Source organism: Numenius arquata, chromosome 9 (genome assembly GCF_964106895.1).
Source record: "Numenius arquata chromosome 9, bNumArq3.hap1.1, whole genome shotgun sequence".
Taxonomy (NCBI): Eukaryota; Metazoa; Chordata; class Aves; order Charadriiformes; family Scolopacidae; genus Numenius; species Numenius arquata.
In genome coordinates this window covers 56,131,102-56,152,302 of record NC_133584.1, presented here as the reverse complement: position 1 = coordinate 56,152,302, position 21,201 = coordinate 56,131,102, and the positions used below count along the sequence as shown (strand labels likewise).

Sequence of the window (21,201 nt, the reverse complement as noted above, 5' to 3'; positions counted from 1 at the left end):
CCTATCATGATTACATCAATCCTCCTTCTTTCACGTCACCCTGAGCTGTGTTTAGTGCCCTATTTGAAACACAATTAAAATAATTTCATAATATAGTCCCACCCTGACCTTAACTGAACATTCTGTGATATCAGGAATTTCATACTTTGCCCCTAAGGGCATACTTTTGCTCTTAAGTTAGGGCATCAATGTATGTATCAAAAATTCCTAATCAAGAATGACTAGCCAAATACATAGCTGAGATTATAAGAAATTTCTCCAATTCTTGTTGTTGAACTGTTCCTCTTCTTTCTGAAATCACTGCTTGCCACCATAAGTCTAAATCCTCTAGAGCAGAAAATGTCTACCTCCATTGTTTATTTACACAACACCTAGCACAAGGGAAACTACAGGAAAAAGACAGCCACAGCTTTAATACAAATTACAACCACGAAAATTACTTCTTAAGAAATAGACCTAACAGTAAGTCAGTAACATTCAGGACACCAACCCCTTGCAGAGATCTCTGAGTCACAGATGGTGTCCAACAGGTTTCTCCTAAAATATATTCTTGTTTATTTGAAAATACACATTTTTCTTCACTATTTAAGCACATGATTTTTAAAAGCGCTTAACTCCGCTGCATTGATAATTCTTATGATTTACCTGAGACACATCAGCAAAAATGAGGCCAATACCTCGGTGCTTCAGATCACCTCTTCCATACAAGCTCTCGGCCCCTTTTTACCAGTACTGTTACTTTTTCTATGACAGTTTAAGGAGCTGTGTGAACTAGAAACTTTGCAGTTGACTCTGTGAATGTCTGATTGTAATCAAATGTAATACTTCAAATGTATGCAAAATACAGGGGTAGAGAAAAGCCAAAGATTATTTATAAATAGAAATTTATTCTGCATTAGCTTGCAAATGAACATGTATTAAGATTACTTCAAATAATTATATGTAGCACTACGAATGCCAAGTATCTGAAACAGATTACAGATCTAATCAATATCATTCTCAGTACCTTTGACATGCAGTTTTCTGATCAGCTCCAGATAAGTTCATAACTGAGTCGCTACTGCCTGGTTCCATGAGAACATGAGCCTAACTAGTTTCCTTTTCTTTACATACTCTGTATATCTACACATTTGGATATTTCACAATTGCAACAAGAGCATTAACTCAATTAGTTTCTATGGTATAGTTACACTGCTTAGGTTCGGCCTCATGCCTTAAAACACATTTGCAATAATGGCCTAGAAAGACACTGGTCTCACTGCTTGAGGGCATCCCATCAGAATGGCAATAACAACATGAACAATGATCACTGTTGCTCTAAACTATTATATGTAAGTAATTCTTAAAAACACTTGTAGCTTACTAAATTACAGCTTGCTTATGCTGACAAGTTACTAATTGACTAATCAAACTCCATTTTATGTTACTCAGAATTGAGCCCACAAGAGTAATTCAGTTGGTTCTGACACTCAGAGGCTCAGCAAGTAATCTGAAGGCTACTGAATCCTATTAAACCTTAAGCAAAGTTCCCAAGTCCATACATCTGAAAATCATGAGTAAAATGCCCACAGAGCACAGAAGGAATTCTTGTTTACTTCTCAGAGACATGGCTGAGATTTCTCTTCCTGTCTTTTTAATGCATTCTGGTTAGACCTAAAGCTCTTCTTCACAATCATCATGGCTAAGATTTTCTTTATCTAAATGAAACCTAACATTTTCGCACTTTCACAAGACTCGCGGAGATGGGGCTTTCAGAAAACTGTAATACTGCTACAGTTGGAAATGCTACTTTTAACATCAGCATTCCCATCTATACAGCAACAATATACAGAACAAAAAGAACCAAAATAAAGTAAAATCTTATTTGCGTATTAGTAAAACGCAAATACGAGCCTGTGCAAAGTCCAAAATTAACAGAAAGACTGACACTGTCTTCCATAACACTTGAATCTGGCCAACAGCGAAGAAAGATCTGCAAAACAGGAGAAAAGGAGGGTGCACTGCACCCTGCCAAGTAAGGTAGCACTGCAGAGGGTGCAGTGCCTTAAGCCAAAGGGAAAAAGAGGCCTGTACCAAGGAAGAGAATGATGTGGGAGTTAAATCAAATACTTCAAAAGAAAATTTAAGCATATCACCAACAGCACTGCAAACTTTGAAACAGATTCACTCTTAGGAAATGAAATGTCTCAGATAGATCATTAATACTAATGCCATACAGCAAACCCGGTTGTCCGCAAAGTCAGGTTCTTACCTCCCCTTCACGTACACAGTAATAAATATTTTGCATGTATATTGTGCTTTGTATTCATAGACAGCAAAGCATTCATTTGTATACTTTCTAGAAATTTACAAGCAATTGCTATGTACATAGGACATACAAAAATACAGCTAGTAAGTTGCAAAACCACTTAAAGCCTACGCAGGGTATTCTTCCAGACTAGGTGTTGTTCCTCAATTTTTAGCGTTTACCAGGAATTTCTGTAAGAACTGATAATTTCTCTGCGGAAAGTTACAGGATCCCTATTAATAAACCAGAGAAAAATTACAAACTTTTCACAGCATCAGAGCGACAAGAAATTAATAACGCCCAACAGCACATGGCACACTGCAGGCCAAAGCCTGGCCTCTCTCACATAATTTTAAGCCTAGAAACACCTTCAAGACTAGTTGCAAGACAACACCACGACCAGGGCAGGGTCCAATGTGTGCAACAGCACCGCAGGCCACCAGAAAACCAATGTGAGAGCGAAACATGGTAAAAGCTGCTCGCTGAGACCTGCCAGCAGCAAGTAAACCCCAGGTCTGATGCTTCCACCCCAAATCCAGTGGTTTGGGGGCTGCAGAGCAGGGATGGAGTCGGTGGCCGGGCCTCTTCCCAGCACCTTGGCTTCCACACCAGAGCGGATGGCTTTGACACGGAGGAGCCCCTTCACTGGCCACATACCGCCACAACAGTGACTTTTCATAGGCTGCTGCTCACTTCTGGCCAGCAAAAGCGAATACAAAACCCAAATGCAAAGCTGCAAACACAGATGGAGTGAGCAGAAGCCCCCGCAGGCTCCCACCCCCACCCCCAGCCCCTCTCCCACCGAGCAGCCCCGCACAGGTACCACTGACTGACTAGAACCCGCGAGGTTAAGGTTTCTGAAGGCCCAAAAAAACCCAAAAATTAGCAGCCCGGCTAAAACAGCTTAACAACACCACACTAATTGCCTGCCCTCGCTGGTGACTCACGCAAAAAGCTCACCCCCGGGCACGGATGGATGATGATGAGGAGGAGGCTGAGATGTGCAGGGGAGGAAGCAAGGAAGGAAGGAAGGAAGGTAGGCGCAGGCTGGTTCGGTGGTTCCCAGTCCCCCCCACCCCGTGTGCGGCCACCCGAAAGGGGAAAGCGAGGGGGCAAGAACTGAACCTCGTCCCTTCCCCTCCACGCGCTGCCTGGGCCGAGGCAAGAAACGAGGGGGACGAAAACCGGCGGCCGCTCTCCCTCCTTCCCCCCCCGCCGCCTCCTCCTCCTCCTCCTCCTCCTCCACTACCACAGCAGCGGCGGCGGCTGAGGCGCGCACACACTGTAGGGGAAAGTTGGGGGGGGTGTAAAATGGCGCCGCCCGCGGGAAGGAGGGGCCGGTTCCGCCACACACCGGTCGCGGCCCGCCGCCGCCTCCATCTGCTGTGTGGCAGCCGCGGCGGCCTCCCAGGGCGAGGGGCGGAGCCGGGCCGAGGCGGGGCCGGCCGCCGCTTCCTCCTCCCCGCCGCCGCTGCCGCCGCCGTTCCTCTCACAGCCTGCCGCCGGAGCGGTCTCCCTGGCCCGCCTTCTGCAGGTGCTGCCTGGCGGCTGAGGGGAGGGCCCGGGCAGCCATGGCCATCTCCCTACCCTCTCAGCGCCCGGCGATAAGAGGCGTCAGGGCTGCTCCAAGCGCTCAAAATCCGGGAGAGGAGGCTGTGGGACATGAGGGGAATGTGTGTGGTTACACAGGTGTCGGGCCTCATCTCACCCTCATCTCTGCAGCTACAGCGCTATGGAGGTATTTGGAAACAGTACGGTGTCTTCTCTTCATAAATAGCTATGTTATAGTACATTGTATCAGAAATAGTGTGGCCAGAAGGACTAGGGAAGCGATTGTTCTCCTGTACTGGGCACTGGTGAGGCCCCACCTCAAGTGCTGTGTCCAGTTTTGGGCCCCTCATGACAAGAAAGACATTGAGGTGCTGGAGCGTGTCCAGAGAAGGGCAACGAAGCTGGTGAGGGGTCTGGAGAACAAGTCTTGTGAGGAGCAGCTGAGGGAGCTGGGGGTGTTCAGCCTGGAGAAAAGGAGGCTGAGGGGAGACCTTCTCGCTCTCTGCAACCACCTGAAAAGAGGGTGTAGCGGGGTGGGGGTCAGTCTTCCAAGCAACAAGCAATAGCACAAGAGGAAACGGCCTCAAGTTGCATCGGGGGAATTTTAGATTGGATATTAGGAAAAATTTCTTCACTGAAAGGGTTATCAAGCATTAAAACAGGCTGTCCAGGGAAGTGGTGGAGTCCCCATCCCTGGAGGTATTTAAAAATACGTGTAGATGTGGTGCTGAGGGACATGGTTTAGTGGTGGACTTGGCAGTGTTAACAGTTGGACTCAATGATCTTAAAGGTCTCTTCCAACCTAAGCAATTCTATGATAGATTTTTGCCCTTGGAAATACCAGTGGATCCTGCCTCCAGCATAGCAAGTTGTACTACTTCAACCACACCAGGGTGGTTAAATGTATCAAGGTGATTAAATACCTGCCATATATAAGTAGGGTCTATGTTTTCCCTCTCTTTCCTGGCAATGGTGGCTTTCCTGTTCCCATCTCCTATCAGCTCAACAGGTTGATGGGGATGGGCACAACTAGGCGAGCTGGAGTATTTAACCTACCTTTCCTTTCTTCTTTTAACCTTTTCTTTCTTCAATACCTCCTAATTGTAGGGTTTTGTGAGTTCAGTTTGGTCATTTCACTCATCTGCCAAGTTTGTCAGGAGACAGGCTGACATGTACCATGATATAAACTGGAATAAATAAATGTGACCAGTAGAGCTAAATGCAGTAACTGTTAGTGCTTTCTTCACCACATATGCAGAAGTCTTGCTTTTCTTGAAGGCTTGTGGGGTGTATAACTTCCAAAGTTATGGTCTGTCTTTTGCTTTGCCTTTCTCAGTCCATCTTTCATTCAAATTCCTGCCTTCACGCTGAACAGTACCCATATTATTTCTACTGCGATTCGTTCTAAGAAACTGACAGCTTAGAGACTTCACAATTTTATGTACATTGTAGCATTTTACTTCTCTTTTTTTGAGGGATAAGAAAAGGAGGCAGGAGGAAGCTCTGGAAAGCGCTGCAGTGCAGTCTAGGGGCCATCACCTTATTTGAAATTAATCTTATTTTCTGCCTTTTTCCTTTAGCTTCCTTCTGCTATGTTTAATTTTTTCTCTTTTTTTTTGGCTACCATTCACTCCCAGTCCTTCTTACTACTGTGTATAAACACACATATCAGTCCCTTCTGCGTTTCCACCTCACACATCAGCTTCAGAAAGACGGGGCGATTCTGCCGCTCGCTGCCAAGCGCTGCCACCCTCTCTCCCTTCTGCCGTCGCTTAACGATTCTGAAAGCAAAGCCGATACCAGCCCAACCACTGACAGCAACAGGGCAAAACACCAAACAGCTAAAATAATCTCCTAGAGAATAAAAGGCCTCATGCTGCTGATTCTTGCATGCACAGCAAGATCTAGTTATTGCTAGAGTAGGATGGCCTGATCTAGTCCTTCCTGTTATATATTTTGAAACACCTGGGCAACCCCAGCCAAACCTGGGCCAAAGCAGGGTTACTGATAAGCATTTTCTTGGCCAAAAAGGAGACTCAAAGCATTTTGTCAGGTTGTGAAATGCACTGCAGCCTTCCTTGAGGCGACTGAAGTTTTTAGCCAAATTCTGTGGTTTACCAAAACCTTACGTTAAACTGAGGAAGGCAAGGCAGCACGTTGCTGACATTTCTGTGATATGCACCATGCATATCTTTACATATATTAGAATTGGTAGGATGGAGTAATAGGAAAACACAGAAAATAGAGAAATTACTATGCCAATTCCATATGGTAATTTGAATAAGGGAATTACTGGGATAATATGGTTGAGCATGTTGAATGTGAATTACATAATTTCCAGGAGCTTGAATAGAGGCAGCGTGACTTGGTGAGATGCCTGAAAAAGCACTGAGAGAACGTTTTCTGACAAATTTTGTTGCTGTGCACAGCCTTTTATCCCGCAGTGAGAGGTTACTGGTTCAGAAGTGATTGAAGTCAGCGCCTGATGATGAGCTGGGCTGATGAAAGAACATTCCCTCTGTTGTCGCTTCTGTAGGTGATAACTCCTGGCAGAGTAATTGAGCAAGACAGATACCTGCTGGCTATGGAATCTTAAATCTATACCAAAAAATTTACTCAAAGACAGGACTAAAGAGGACAGGAGCACAATGTCCCTTCTAGTACTGTGCGTCATTGTCAGTAACAGGGTGGTGAGCGCTCCCTACTTAAGTCTGAAATTTTACTATACTTCACAGAGGGGAAAAAAGAAATGAGCAAGTTTTTGTTATACATTATACAAAACCAAAAAAGGGCACATAGAAAATAATTTTCCTTTTTCGGGTCACCTTTCAGATTGTAAGGTCACTGTAAACTGTCTCAGCACTTTTACAAACTGGAGTCCGCTCAAACCATAATGCTTACAAAGTTTCACTTTGAATAGGCCTGATTTTCTCTGTCATTTGTTTTCACTTTTTATTTCTCTGCAGAACGTGAAAAGTCAGAAAAAGATTTTATTTTCCCCTACATAGCATATAATTTACATCAGTCATCCCAGGAGGTCAGTACCACTGGGGTGTCATTTAAATACAATGAATATAAAGTAATGAAGCTCTTGCTGGAGTGGATGGCCACAATTCTCAGAGAGAGAGAGAGAGAGAGAGAGAGAGTTTCCAAAGCATGTGGAGAAAACACAACGGGAGACCAAGTGAATTCATCACACCACAAAAATGTCTCCATCCTGTCGACAAAGTCATTAAAGGAAAATGAACCATTGTTACTCTAGACGCTTGCATTCCTTTGGCGTAATAACCTCAGTATAGAAGCATTGGTGCAAAGAGAATTTGCACACACAAGAGAAAAAAAAAATTAATCTATTAAAAAATAAAAGAAAGTATCCAGATTATGTAATGAAAGAAATCCTCCATGCTCCAAAGAAGAGACAGAGCCTCTGCAGAAGCCACAACTAATAAGGAACCATACGCAGCGGTACAAGGCGGTTTCTTTTCCCCCTACCAACAAGTCAAACTAAATGCCAACATGGACAGTTCTTTTCAGATAACCCACAAATTATGTTCTCCTTTAATTACACAAATGTTTCTACCCTTGGCTGATCCATAGCCATCCTGGGTTTTAAGGTCCCTTGTTGAGATTTCCCCTGTACCATTTCCCTTTTCATATTCATTTACTTCCAATAATTTTTTTCAGTCTCCATTAGAGCAATCTGTGAGGAACGCAGGGATTAGAAAGGTTTGCTGGGTTCAATTTTATTTCATTCTTTGATGAAGGTTGTCCAAATAAGAGAAAGTGTCACATGCGTACAGCAAATCGTAGCATATACCAGTTTCAGAAAATAAGTTGTACTTCTGGGGATCTCCCTCAAGGAAATGCCACTTTAAAGCAAACCCCTGGTGAAAAGGTGTTAGAAAGCTGCAGCAGAAATCCCTCCCTTTATTATGAATTATTCCATGGTATGGCAAAGTCCTGTTTGCTGTACAAATTAAAACAGAAACATGCTAATTAAATTATCAACTTGATTGTCAAAACCATATAGGAATAAAATACATAGAAATACATAGATTACATTGATTTTTATTTTTTTAATACCAAAGCACTACATAGATTTAAGCAAATACTGAAAGGGAAATCTGTCCTTTATTTATTTTTAGCAACTGCACTGGAACAGGGAGCCTACTGAAAAATGAGCCAAGCGCTACTGAGGAAACACATGCCAGCAAACACCAAATCATACCTGTTAATTGCAACTAATGCGCTTGTAGACAACGGCAAGCGTGCTATTTATCCATCATTTACAGCTACTGCAGCGTAGGGAAGTGAATTGCTTTGCTGGCAAGTGTCCCAATTAATTGGGCGTGCTATTTATTAGGGTGCTGATTAAAGCGTACTCTGCAATATAATAGTTGAGTATAAAGTTGCCAATTCTTATTCACTCCTGGCTCATAGGGATGAAAGAGGGAGAGTAGACTAGCACAATATGAAAATAATGATGCATTCTGTGCCAAAATGGATTTAAGGCAATTCCAGTGCCTGGAAATTAAAGACCTGGAGAAACAGAATTAGGAAGCATCGTGATATTAAAGAGAGAAGTTTGTCTTGTGTAATCCAGTTGTGACCAAGAGCTTCGATCTGTAATAGTCATTTTGCGCATGTATGAGCACTCCGCTCAGAAGCCAACTCCATAGGCACACCCTTAAGGAAGCAGCACACAAATTAAGTAGAAAATATGATAAAAGCGGAGTTTTGTTCCTGCCTGATCTGAGTCAATTCGCTTGAAGAAAAACTCCTAGAGGGGTCCTTTTCTCAGCCACCTGCTCCTTCAGCCTCTCCAATGAACTGCCCTAACTGAGACTAGATCTTAAATAAGGCTCATTTGTTATATGCTGCTCAAAACCATGGTTTCCACAAACGAGGCTGGGAGTTTCCACATACAATCAAGGAAACTTATGCTAATAATTGTATATATTATCTGAAGTAACGCTTGAGGTTTGATCTCAACCAAGATAACCACCAGAGCAGAACCAAAATCATGATTTGTACCAGCAGAGAATTTCTTGGTCTCGGATCATTCTTAACTTACCTTGTCAGCACTGATGCAAGACCTGGAGAGAAGGCCCAACGGGCCATGGTTATTAATGAACTTATAAATCTGCACGTCCTTTTGTTCCCACCTACTTCCTACAATGGTCACAGCATTTTGTCAATATCCTGCATTGCGCCTCTATAGCTGGAGATAGTCAAAGATGACCTCTATGATTAGAGAGCTCCAGCCCGAAGTCTTGGGGCAGAGTTGTTCTTACGAAGCTGACTGTGCCCCAAAACCATGCTGCTCTGAAAAGATGTGTTAGATGTTCTGGCCACCTAAAAATGAGAGCGATAAAGAGGAGGCAAAGCTTCAATTCTCCCAAGCAAGGGAAAGAGCCAAGATTAGTAGCCAGAGACTCCTCTAGCGAGGGAGCAGGAAGCAGCTTTAGCTAAATATTGTCCATACGGATCTCGGGGAACTCAGTGAAGCAAACCATCAAGAGAGATTCATCACCCATGTAACCACACCTGCCCACTGCTCTTGCTCTCCTGCCTGCCACCATTTAACTGCAATCACCATACTGCGCAAAAGGCAACCACAGTAGCTTAACCCTTGCTTAACCAAAAGCACAGTGATTACTCTAATACTACTATATATTCTGGCAACCACAATATCGGGAGTAGGTTTCAATGTCAGGTGCAGTCACACTAAAATTAAGCATCTGTGTGTGTTTAGGTTGACCCAATCAACGTGGTCAATAAGGCAGGAGACCAATTCACTTCATCCCAATGTAGACACCTACCTCTGGCCGTAGACTTGCTCTCCAGAAGCCACTGACTGTACTTACCAGGGCTGAGTTTAGTTACCTGTGTCAAGTACTCCGGGCTGTGCCGTCTGGCTTCCATCTGCCTTTCCAAAGAGGAAAGGGCCTCAAGTAGGTCCTGACTCATGTGCTGGCCCCATGGCGATTTCTTAGGTAGCCCAAAGCACCTGTAACAGAATCACAGAATGATCACAGATGGCACTAGAGGCTTAATTTTAGGCAAATGAATTGAGCCTTAGATTCCGTATTGGGTATAATAGCAAGTTAATAAGCTAGCTTAAATGTGAACATCATTGACATTGTAGATAACCAAATTTTGGTGTTTAAACCTGGAACTCAGCCTCACTCCAGCTGACATTTGTCCAAGGAAAATAACATGGATATGTAGTTATTGTTTCCTTGTATTAGATGTACAAATTGGAGTATTATGTTGCCTGCAGAAAATTTGCAGGTTTCTGAATCCTTCTGTATCCTTAACAAAAATACGTCTGGGTTCATTTTGCCCAGGAGAGCAGGTGGGATCCTCAGGTTAAACATTTCCAAATTACATGTTTGGGTTATTATGGACTCTGTTACAAGCCTTTGAAAGATAAGTGAGAATTAGCCAGAACACTGAGCTTTCCTCTGCAGAGGAAACATAGGCAGAGGATATGAGTTCTTTCTGGATTGCATATTAATATAATGAAAGTTTCCAGAATCAGTCCATTCAAAACAGTAATTTCTTGAACTATAGGAATAGTGCCAGGAATTTGCATCAAATTACTCCTGGCCTGCAGAATAAATAACATCAGCCACAGGTTGTTAAGGATTTAATTTCCTCAATGTCCTGAAACAAATTCATGTTATTTGACTGTGCAGAGCAGGTAGAACGCTGAGTTTATGGTTCCCCAAAACTTTTTATCCCTTAACGTGGATGCCCAGTGGTGGCAATCTGTGTACATTAGATATCAGATACAAATGTATCAGAGAAGCTTTTTTTTTTTTTTTTTTCTCTGAATAAATGTTTAAATATTTAGGGCCAAATTCCATTGCTAAACATATGAACACAGCTCTCTTTGAGTTCATTGGAGTTGTGCGTGTGTATCTAAGAGCAGAACTTGGCCCTTACATTTTAGATTTTAGCACTGAGTTTCCAGTGTAAAATAACGTGTGATCTGTAACACGCAGGAAAGCAGTAAGACCTCGTTTTAAAGGAAGGGTGCAATTACATGTTTCTGTCTTTCTTTTGGATAAGAAGCGCTGCCTTCAGCAGAGCTCCTGTGAATATTCTTACCTCTTCCCTAGACAGTCTTCCTTTTGTATAAGGTGCTCCTCTGGCAGCTTTGGTCATTTCTGTAGCTGGGAAACACAGCAGGAGACTTTTTTATTTCTTTGCTAGTTCTCTCCAGTTTCCATTCTGCCAGTTTCGACTTAACATCATGATGGAAAATACAGAAGCATTTTAAAATACTCTTAGACTAATGAGTTAGATACACTTTTTTAAATTGTGAAAAAGTTAAGATGCTGATTTTAACTATGGGCAATGTGCTCAGATCAGCCAGAGGACTTACCCACTCAGCCCTTCCGATGGACAATGTTACAACTGGGATCAGTTAAAGCATTTTTACTGGGAATTGCTACAGAGTGCCAATACAGAGCTCTTGAATCTGGAGCGATTCTTTCCCTATTCTTTCCCTATTCAGGGTTTTTTATCCCTCTGTAACAAAGTATTTGTAAAGTATCTAGATTCTTGAGTGTCCATTTTATTATTGCATTCACCTAACATCCAGGGCTAGGAAAGACAATGAATGACTGCGCGGTACTTGGGCAATAGTGTGTGAATACCATAGGCCATGCAGTCTGATAGAAATCTGTACTGATGCCAAAAAAAGAAAAAGAGACAATGCCCCCCCCAAAAATGTAAAAATCCCCCAAGTATAAGTGCAATGATTGACCACTGAAATTTCTCCGGGGCTTCAAAATTCCTCAAAAATTACTATCTCCCATCTAATATAGCTCTGTATTTTCCCATTATCAAAAAATACTCTGACTGTTATCAACTCTGTGAGTGTACTGAACAGTTCATATATTTTAGTGGGGTTTGTGAAAATCAGGTTCTTGTCGGGGATTAAAGTTTTTGAGGGATGGAAGGCTTTTAGGAGATTTCTTATGAAGTTCCCTGTCTACCTTAGATTCTTTTTCTGTGGTAACATGCTAATGCTAATGGCATCCACCACAGCAGAGAAAGATCTTGTGCAGTTTTAAAGTTTTACAGATGCAATTGTGAGAGTGAGCTGCTACCTTCCTTCAGTCCTTTTAAAATCCTGTACAGATAGATAGATAGACAGACAGATAGATTAAACGTTAATCCTTCTAAAAAGATTGTCCCACTTGTGGCCAAAATAATATTTTATGGCATTCATTGCAAAGGTCAACTAGAAATTCTTCTGTACAAAATAGCATCTTCTTTTATCAGTTTGAAAATAACTTCTGCTTCAGTTTCCTTCCTCATATACTAGACTATTCTTTGTGCAATTGCAAAAATAAATGCCATAGGAAAAAAACACTTCTATTACAATCCACTTCTTTCATGATGCTTCCATAGAGCTGGTCAATTAATATTGAACATCTAAGAAGTAGAGATACCAGTAGAGGTCCAGTCTGGTTTGGCAATTTAGTTTCTTACTCGTTTGCAAGTAAGAGCATGGAATAGCATATAGCATATGAAGGGGCTGCAAGATTCAGTGTTAAGCATTATGTCATCGACTTCATGCGATGAGAGTATCGATTACTTGCTTATAACATGGGTATTTTCTTCCCCTAACTTCTATCAAACTCAACTTTTCTTTAAATTAGACTCCCTAATCTTAAAAATCATCCATTTATGACAATTAGCTTGTAGCCTTGAATCTGGTATTTATGTAGGTGATAAGTGACAATGTATTAAAAATCCTGTTCATCATCTGACATCCTGCAAGTGTCGGTCGGCACAGAAACTCACGGTCCATGCTGGTGCTGCAGACTTTGCGCTATCCCAGGTTTATGGAATTGTGCCTTTTATAGCGTCGATATTTCAGTAGGTCTGCACCTACCCCAGACAAACGACGTGTTTTTGACAGTTGCTGTCAAAATTCCCGCCCACTCTCTGCACATCTTGGGGCAGTGTTGAAAACAACTGCTCTTACAAGGTGGACAAAGTCAGTTGAGTCCAACACCTATTGTAACAAATTCTTCTGTACGCTCCGAGGCAAATCCTGTTTGCCTTATTCAGGCGAGTCATCCCGTGAGCCCTCAACAAGCCATGATTTGCTACGGTGAGCACTGACCTTGTCCACACCACTGAGGCAACCATTTCTACTACTCCTTGAGTGGATCTGAGGGTGGAAAACTATTTTTGACACCCCTCGTCAAAACCAGATCATTTTTCTAGAGAAGGCAAAGCCCCAGTGACATTACATAGCATATGTGCTGAAGTACAATGGGGTGAGTTAAGGACATGGGGATCATCACTCAGAGAGGCACAACTTGCTTTAAATTCAGAATACTCTCATAGGTAGAATAGAATTTACTACAGGTTGTATTGATAATTTCACATACGATAGTCTAAAGAAAATAAGCACAAATATTGCGTGCATCTATGAAATTAGGTAGATGTAATAGATATTAACAGCCCAGTTCTCCGCTCACACCACTGTAAATCAAGGATGGGTACCACTGAAAGCCACCAAGTTACTTACGTATAAGAAACACCTTAATATTTCTGAAAATGTGGTATACAAACACTTACTAAAGTTCCTTCTTCTCACTTAATTTTCATGATTGCCTTAAACAGTTCTGTCTCTATTGGATCCAGAGCATAACACGGGGAAAGGAAGGGGAGCAGGGAAAGAGCGTAGTGACAGGAGCACAGGATGGGCAGCCAGGAGGAGAAACTCGCCTGTCTCATCCTCATTTACTTGGAGATAGAGAGCAAACAGCTTTCAGACTTACTAAACATTTTGAACATACTGAGAGCTCTGTTTGTTTCAGATGTGTAAAACGCCATAACTTGCCAGTAAATGCAGCAAGGCATGCAAGTGCCTGCATGAAGATAACATATTAGTTACAAGAATTATAACTGTCCTATCATTATCTTTTCTTTCTTTCCTGAATCAGAGTGAATGCGCCATAATCTAGCAAGAATCTCATGATAAAGTAATGTCAGAAATGGCTTTTTTTTTTTTCCAGAGCTGCCAACTGTCTATTTTAGACATAACATCACCCTTTACTGTAGCCTTCCACATAAAAGCAATACGAACAGTAACGTCTCTAAGCAAGCATGAATGATTGGCTTGCAGATTCTTTACCAAAAAGGGAGTTTATTTACTCCAGACAGGTCATAAATTTCCTTAGAAAAACTATCAGTGGTAATCTACATGTGGTGTTTAGTAAATAGAGCTTTCCTCCGATTCCCTCAGTCCATGCTCTTCAATTGTCAAAACCAGTGGAAGATAGTTTTCTCGTGCCTAAAAACACAAAATATTCTAGCTCTTTAAAATGGAGTGGAAACGAAGAACTGAAAGACTTCAAATATTCTTCAGCGAGATGGGCATTTAGATGTGGAAATGTGAAAGACTAAGGAGAGTAACCTGAAGTAGCAAGTTACCTGAAGGCTTGCCTCTGCTTCTCGTAGGTGAAGCAGCACCTTATTCCATGAAGGCTCCCATTGAAATCAGAGGAACTGCAGGCAGAATAAGGCTTTTCTGTCTTTCTTACCAAGGGGGAAAAAAAAAAAAAAGAGAAAGAGGGTGGGATCTGCCTTTTCATGTAACGGGCCTTTATCTGCTCCAAAATCGCGCTAACCTCAGGGTGCCAAGCATAGTATGTTTGAAAGCATTCCAGGGATGGAAAGAGCTGCTCTATCTTCTCCACTACAAAGGGAAGCTTGGTGGGAATAAGAGCTGCTGTGGGCTTCCAAGAAAGGTTTTGTGTCTGCTTTGCCCCCTCTGAGGACCTCTGAGTTGTTCCTCCTGGATACTTCCAGGTTATGTCTTTCTTCTTATGCTTAAATTAGGAAAACCATTGAGTGACTGCCTTCACGATGAGTTTTGCCATGAAAGGCCAGAAGGATTTCTCCCTTGCTTTTCCATATGTGTACATTTAATAAATTATCTAAATATTTATAAGAGAAACTAGAATAACAGGTTTTGGTATTACATCACATAAGCTCCTAATATCATAATACTCCTAACATCCCGAGGTCAGAGAATCGTATTCACATTTGAGTGTCTAGTGTTAATGGTGAAGATTTTCATTACTCTCCTTCCTTGTAGGGCCTGACCAGCATTTGAAACAAATAGTTTAAAACTTACCACGCTTATCGTAAATGAATTATGAAGTGTGTTATGAAATAAATGTCCAGAATTTGTACATGACTATTTTTTCTTTTCTGTCACTTCAAAACAGACTATTTTAAAAAAAATCTGTACAGAATTTTGATTTCTGAACTGAGAGTATAAGCCAGATTTCAGCCTGGAAGGAATTTTTATGGCTGAATTATAGACTTCTAAAAGACACAATTTCAAACTGAACTGCTGACAGTCATTCTGATCATATTTTATAAGCTACTATTAACCAGGATGAGACCTTAAAGGAGGAATAGATCCCATATCTGTCTGCTGACTCCAGGGTTTCTTAAGCTTTCCTCTAAAACATCTAGTGCAACCTACTGTCGGGGAGGATATTGGTCAGACTGGGCTGACAACAGATCCAATCCAGTCCAGCAAGCCCAGTGCTGCTACAGAGGCTTTGCAAAATTTAGCTGCCAACTCCTCTATCTGTACTGAGCAGGCGCAAGAAAAACCTCAGCAATTTTCAGCGACTTCTAACTCGGCCAAGTTTGGGTGGATCCTTTTGGTCAAGGGCAACAAAAGGAACTTATCTGATTTTCCCTCCTTATTCCTCTCCTCCTTAGTAAAACTTCCCAGCCCAGCTTTGAAATAGATATTGGGATGATTCTAAGAAATTTCAAACCGTTGTGAAACAATGTGTTTTCTCTTAATGCCGATCTTAGAAGCAGCAGAAGGATTTCTGCTGGAAGTTTCCAAAAAATTCAGCTTGAGGCAGGCTCGGGATTGAAAAGCTCATCCTGAACAGTTAAAAATTGGCAACGTTACATGAATGAAAACAAGGTCTTATACTGGGAAGTGGTAGACAAGCTTAACTGCAGATACTGCTGGCAGCCTCACCTATCCTATTTTTTTCTGCCAGATCTTTGTCTTTTATTACTAGAGAGAATCGTTCCTGTGATGTCTAATGTTTTGTCATCTGCTCTTCTGGCTTGTTCCTGGGCTGATCGTGTCCTCTCACTTGGCTGCCAGTTCCACAACAGTCGACTGAGGGATTGATCCTGTGCTGTGCCCCACACACCCCACACCTTAAGACCACACCTAATTTGGGGCACACATATATTATGCTAAAATGTCACCAGGATGCTCAGCATTTTCAGGATTACATTCTGCCATACCATAAATATGACTATGTTCTTGATCCTCTAGTCTGGCCTGACTGTGCTTAGTTCATCATTTGAGTGAATTTTCAGGAAAGAAAGGGCAAAAATAGACTGATTTTTATAGTTCCTCAAAGAGTTGGTTTGCTGTGGCCATTATGTTTACTCTACATTTGCCATTACCATATGCTTTCTTCTTCTATTTCACTCCTGTAGAATCATAGAAAGGTTTGGGTTGGAAGGGACCTTAAAGATCATCCAGTTCCAACTCCCTTGCTATGGGCAGGGACACCTCCCACCAGACCAGGTTGCTCAAAGCCCCATCCACTTGAAGTGTCTTGAACACCTCCAGGGATGGGGCATCCACAGCTTCTCTGGGCAACCTGGGCCAGTGTCTCACCACCCTCACAGTGAAAAATTTCTTCCTGAGATCTAATCCAAATCTCCCCTCTTCCAGTTTGAAGCCATTACCCCTCGTCAAGACTGTACCACCTCTTTCAATGTTGTGTGTTTTCATCCTTTTTAGAAGAAGTCTATCACTATTTGGTGTTTTTCTAGTGCTTCAGCTTCAAGACTCATGTTACTAACAAAGAATCTGCCTGAATTACTTTTTTCCTGTCCTTCATGCTATTGGGAATAGATTTCTAATGGGAATCCTCCCCATTGCAGCACTGAGAGGATAAATGCAGGGATCTGGTGGTGTGCATGGATGGGAGCATTAAAAACAACCTCTCCCACTCGAGACTGCCTTAAGTCGTTTAGTATCTTCTGTGTGAGCTTTATGGAGCTTGTATCTGGCCAGAGTGCACTTCATTAGACTCTTAAAAACCAGCATGCAAAATTTAGGGACTCTGCAAGGTTCCAAATATATAAACCCTTTTTAATTACAAACAGTTATACCACCCACTTTCCCCACAGTTAGTCAAGGGAACCAGTTTTCACTGAGGTCAACAGAAAAAATAACCGTGAAGCTTCTGGCTCATGCTGTTTTTATATATGCTGAAAGAAGGGGGGAAAAAAGGAAAAAAAAAAAGGAAAGAATATTTAAGCTCTCGTCTTTTAGCCTTTATATCTCTAAAATGACATGATGCCTTTATCTGAATTCAGTCAAGGAAAAAAACACAACTTTTTCCTCATTCTGAATTTTAGTTGAAAAAAAACTGGGGTAGGATTAATGGAAAGGGACAAAGTCAGTCTTGCAATGAAAAAACCAGTTTATCCCCAACTGTGAGAACCCTAAGAACTTTCTACAGTTAATTTTCAGTTTGTATGTTGCAAGTAAAAAAATAAATAAATAAATAGATGACTTGAAAGAGACAGGCCGTGCGTTTTTCTAATAGTACTGCATATTCAGGGTTTTACTGCCAGAAAGAACAGGCCATACTTTCTCTTTCAGCCGCTGTTCTAGGATGACAAGTAGGCCCACGGTTCTTTCCTTCGCGACGATGACATGGGCATTTGCTGCTTTAAACCTCATCGAAATACATGCAATTCCGATGGGGCGTAAGAGGTTGCAGACAGGGAGGGAAATGGGAGAGCCCTACGGTAGGACCGAGACCTAGGCTTGCAGCCCGTCCTTATTAGAGAAGCAGAAAATACATCATTTAGGGGAAGGAAAAAAAAAAAAAAAAGCAGAAACAGTAACTATTTACTTTATTGTTTGTATAATGTGCACTTTGCTGTGTGCCATGGAAAAGCTGACAGGTTTTCAGTAGTGACATGGCAGGTTTCTTACCAGCTTTTAGAATTTTTCCCCTGGCGTTACGGGTATGCTTTCCAGATGCAGAGCCCTGCTGATCTTTGGACTTCGGAGAATTTAACACATATTCTTATATCTCAAAAGGTAATAGTTAGAAGCCCGTTTTATACTGAAGGAAAACTTGCTAAAAGGCTTGTCCGAGGTCACAGAGTAAGTCAGCATCAAATCCTGAGACAGAGCCCGGGAGTCTCAGCTCTCGGTCCTCACTTCCTACTGAAAATACTGGGGAAAAAAAGTAATATTCTCAAGATTGATTTTTTAATGCAATCATTTTCTACCGTCTTTCAAACCTTGACGCTTATGTTTGTAGCGGGGGCTATAAACGCTACAAACCGGTGCATGGTGCTGAAATATTAAATGCTTTCGACTGATTTTGGGACACAAAGAATCTTCTTTTATCTGGGCCGTAAATCAATGGGGCAGGGACACAGAAGTTAAACAAACCATAGTAGTCCCTAGTCTGTCCATGAATGCTGTAGTTACAGAGCTCATTACCACATGCCTACTTAACAGACCAAATAACGTGCAAATCTAGAGTCACTATTTGTCATACTTAAGAAAAAGCAAAGAATAGCTGGGCAAACAGTCAATTTACAACCAAAGCGAAAGTAAAGCGCTGCCAAGAGACACTGGAGCTTATCTTGCCCCTGCTGAAATGACTGGAAATTTGGGCAAAACCTTCTCTAGCGTTAAGCTTCCTCAAGTTCACATGTTTTGGCTCGATGCACATCTTCACGAGCGAATAAAAAACGTTGGGAAGGTAGGTTTTGGAAAGAGAATATTGGCAAGTCCTTAACTATAGTAATAATTGCTGACATTGCTGTAGTCGCTCCGACTAAAAATATCCACTACAATAACAACCCCAGTGAACCCATTCATTTATTCCCATTTCACAAAGGCTATTTACATATATAGAGAAGCTCAAAATAAATTCTGTATTCACCGTATTTGCAGCACATTCCAGCCCGACAAACTGGCATCAAAACTACTTATTTAGGGCACATCATTCAGGTTAGAATCTTTCGAATTTGACAATCATTTTTCGTCTCGAGCACACAGTGCTTACAACAGGAGCGTGCAGGGCCCGTGGTTGAGAAACGTAACGGCAAACAAACTCGGTGCTCTTTAAAAAAATTACCTTTTTGTCAAAAAGCAGTCTAATTAGGGCTGCATTCATAACATAGTCTGAAGTAAAAAAGCTGAAAGACAATCGAAATTGCAGCAAACGTAGCCGTACTGATGAAAATCCTATTTCATAAAGTGGATCCGAAGGTGTTTGTTAAGACATAATTTGCAGTGCAAGCACATTTTTTTCACTAACCTCCTGCAATTCTCTAACATCTTAAAATATGACCCATTTTGCAACCAGTGCTAAAATTCCGAGAAGTTCTGAAATAAAACCCGAGGAAAGCCGAGCAGCAGGGTTGCTCTCCGTTTCAGCCAAATCCAAGCCAACGTTCCAGATTATATATATATATATATATATATCATAACATAAATTACTATTCCTGAAAAATCCCATCCAGCTTTTATGCAGGTCCATAAACATTACTGGTACTTTTATTAATTTGTCCATAACCGTTTAAATAAAACTCTAGTGCTCTGAGCTGTGATCTGTTCCAGGGCTGTAGTAAGTTCCTGTTAAATGTGTAAATGTTCAGCAGAAAGATATTTTTGCACGGAGACTGAAAATCAGCTGTGCCAGATACCTGAAACTTTGTTAGGGCGTTCAGTGGAAAATTTTATTTCCACATTATAAATAACCGTGGACTATTTTAAGTGACCTTAAACTGGTAGCTTCCAATAACTTCGTTTCGTTTATCCTAATTAACTTTTTTTATTTTATTTTAGTAGGAAGAGAGGCGACCGTAAAACTTTGAGTGTGACTAATTAAAAGTGGCAACGTATCTTCTTGTTTGAAATAGAATAAATCATGATGGTCGGGCTTATATAGTATTTGGATATAAGACAAACCCTTGCCTTCTTTCTAGCACCTTTGGAATGGTTCTCATGGAATGTATTTCCCCTCCGGCTAACGGGGGCCGAATCCAAAAAAACCTATAGTCATAAATATTTTACCAAAATAATTAGGAAGAAATATATTTTCTATATTGCAACTATAGCAAACTAGAGCTCCTGAATATACCGGCCGTGGTAGGTGACGATTGATTGTCCTTCGGAAAAGTGCCCCCAAAAGTAGCCAGTTTTGGGGAAAAGCGGATCCCAAGGGGTTGTCGGGGAAGCGGGGCGAGCTCAGGAGGGGTTTGTTATCCACAGCCGTGGCATTTTCGCAACGGGATAGAAAACTTCCAGCGTTGGACCAGGAAAAGAAAAGATTAAAAAAAAAAAAAAAAAGAAAAAAGGAGGAAAAAGGAGGGGGGGGGGAGGGGGAGGAGGAAGAAAAAAATAAAAAAGGAAAAAAAAATAAAGAAGAAAAGGGGGTTGGGGGAGAAAGGAGAGGACAGAGACGGAGCGAGGCAGTGGGTCAGGGGCTGGTGCTCCCCTTGTCACCCGTGGGAAAGCCAGCGGAGCGCTGACCGCGGGAGGCGCCGGGCGCTGCGCGGAGCGGAGGCGGCAGCCGCGCTGCGCGGAGCGAGAGCTCTCCCCTGTGACCGAACATCAGATCTTTCCCTCTTCTTCTTCTTTAAAATCAAATGGGGAAGGAGCAGCGCTGCAGCCTTCGCACGCACCTTCTGCCCCCCCCCCCCCCCCGGGCCCCCAGTGCAGAGCCGGGGGTTTTGCCCTCACGGAGGGGGAAGGGGACAGAAATTTGGGGAGGGGGGAGCAGAAAGGGTGCGGGGTGGGCAGCGCTGCCGGCCTGGCTGGCGGAGGTTCCGCGGGGCGCGGGGGTGTCTCTTCACCCTCCCACAAATACATATTCACATATGTCACATATTCTGCCCCCCCCCCCCCCCCCCCCCCCCCCCATGCCCACGTATATGGGGCCGCCGGCTGTTTCGCTGTGCTTTTCGCGGAGGGGGGGGGGGACGGGACGGACGGACAGGGGGACACGGGACGGACAGGACAAACCTGGTTTTTCTGCTGGGTCAGGGTGCCGGATTTATGGTTTGTAAAAGCTGCGTAAAAAGGACATGTGTGTCGTGTGTGTGTGTGTGTGTGTGTGTCGTCCCCCCCCCGCCAACCCCGGACAGACAGACAGACACACACCGCCCCGAGTCACACACAGGCGGCGAGCAAGGAGCACACACGCAGCGCCGACTTTTTACAAGAAGGTGGAAGCAGCAAGTCGAAGTAAAGCCTTAGAAATTAGAGGGAGGGTTGTGATAGGTTGTTA

General features: G+C 42.5%; 2 protein-coding genes across 2 annotated transcripts in view; one reads left to right on the top strand and one right to left on the bottom strand.

The window, feature by feature from the left end:
* SUPT3H (SPT3 homolog, SAGA and STAGA complex component) overlaps window positions 1-3,531 on the bottom strand; it is a 266,177-nt gene extending 262,646 nt beyond the window's left edge. Inside the window, exon 1 of the mRNA XM_074154130.1 lies at window positions 3,413-3,531. The gene's annotated coding sequence lies outside the window, so the exon portion shown is untranslated. The remainder of the gene's footprint in view (window positions 1-3,412) is intronic.
* The window catches only part of RUNX2 (RUNX family transcription factor 2), a 155,987-nt gene that overhangs the window by 40,173 nt on the left and 94,613 nt on the right, over window positions 1-21,201 (top strand). The gene's annotated exons all lie outside the window — the stretch shown is intronic.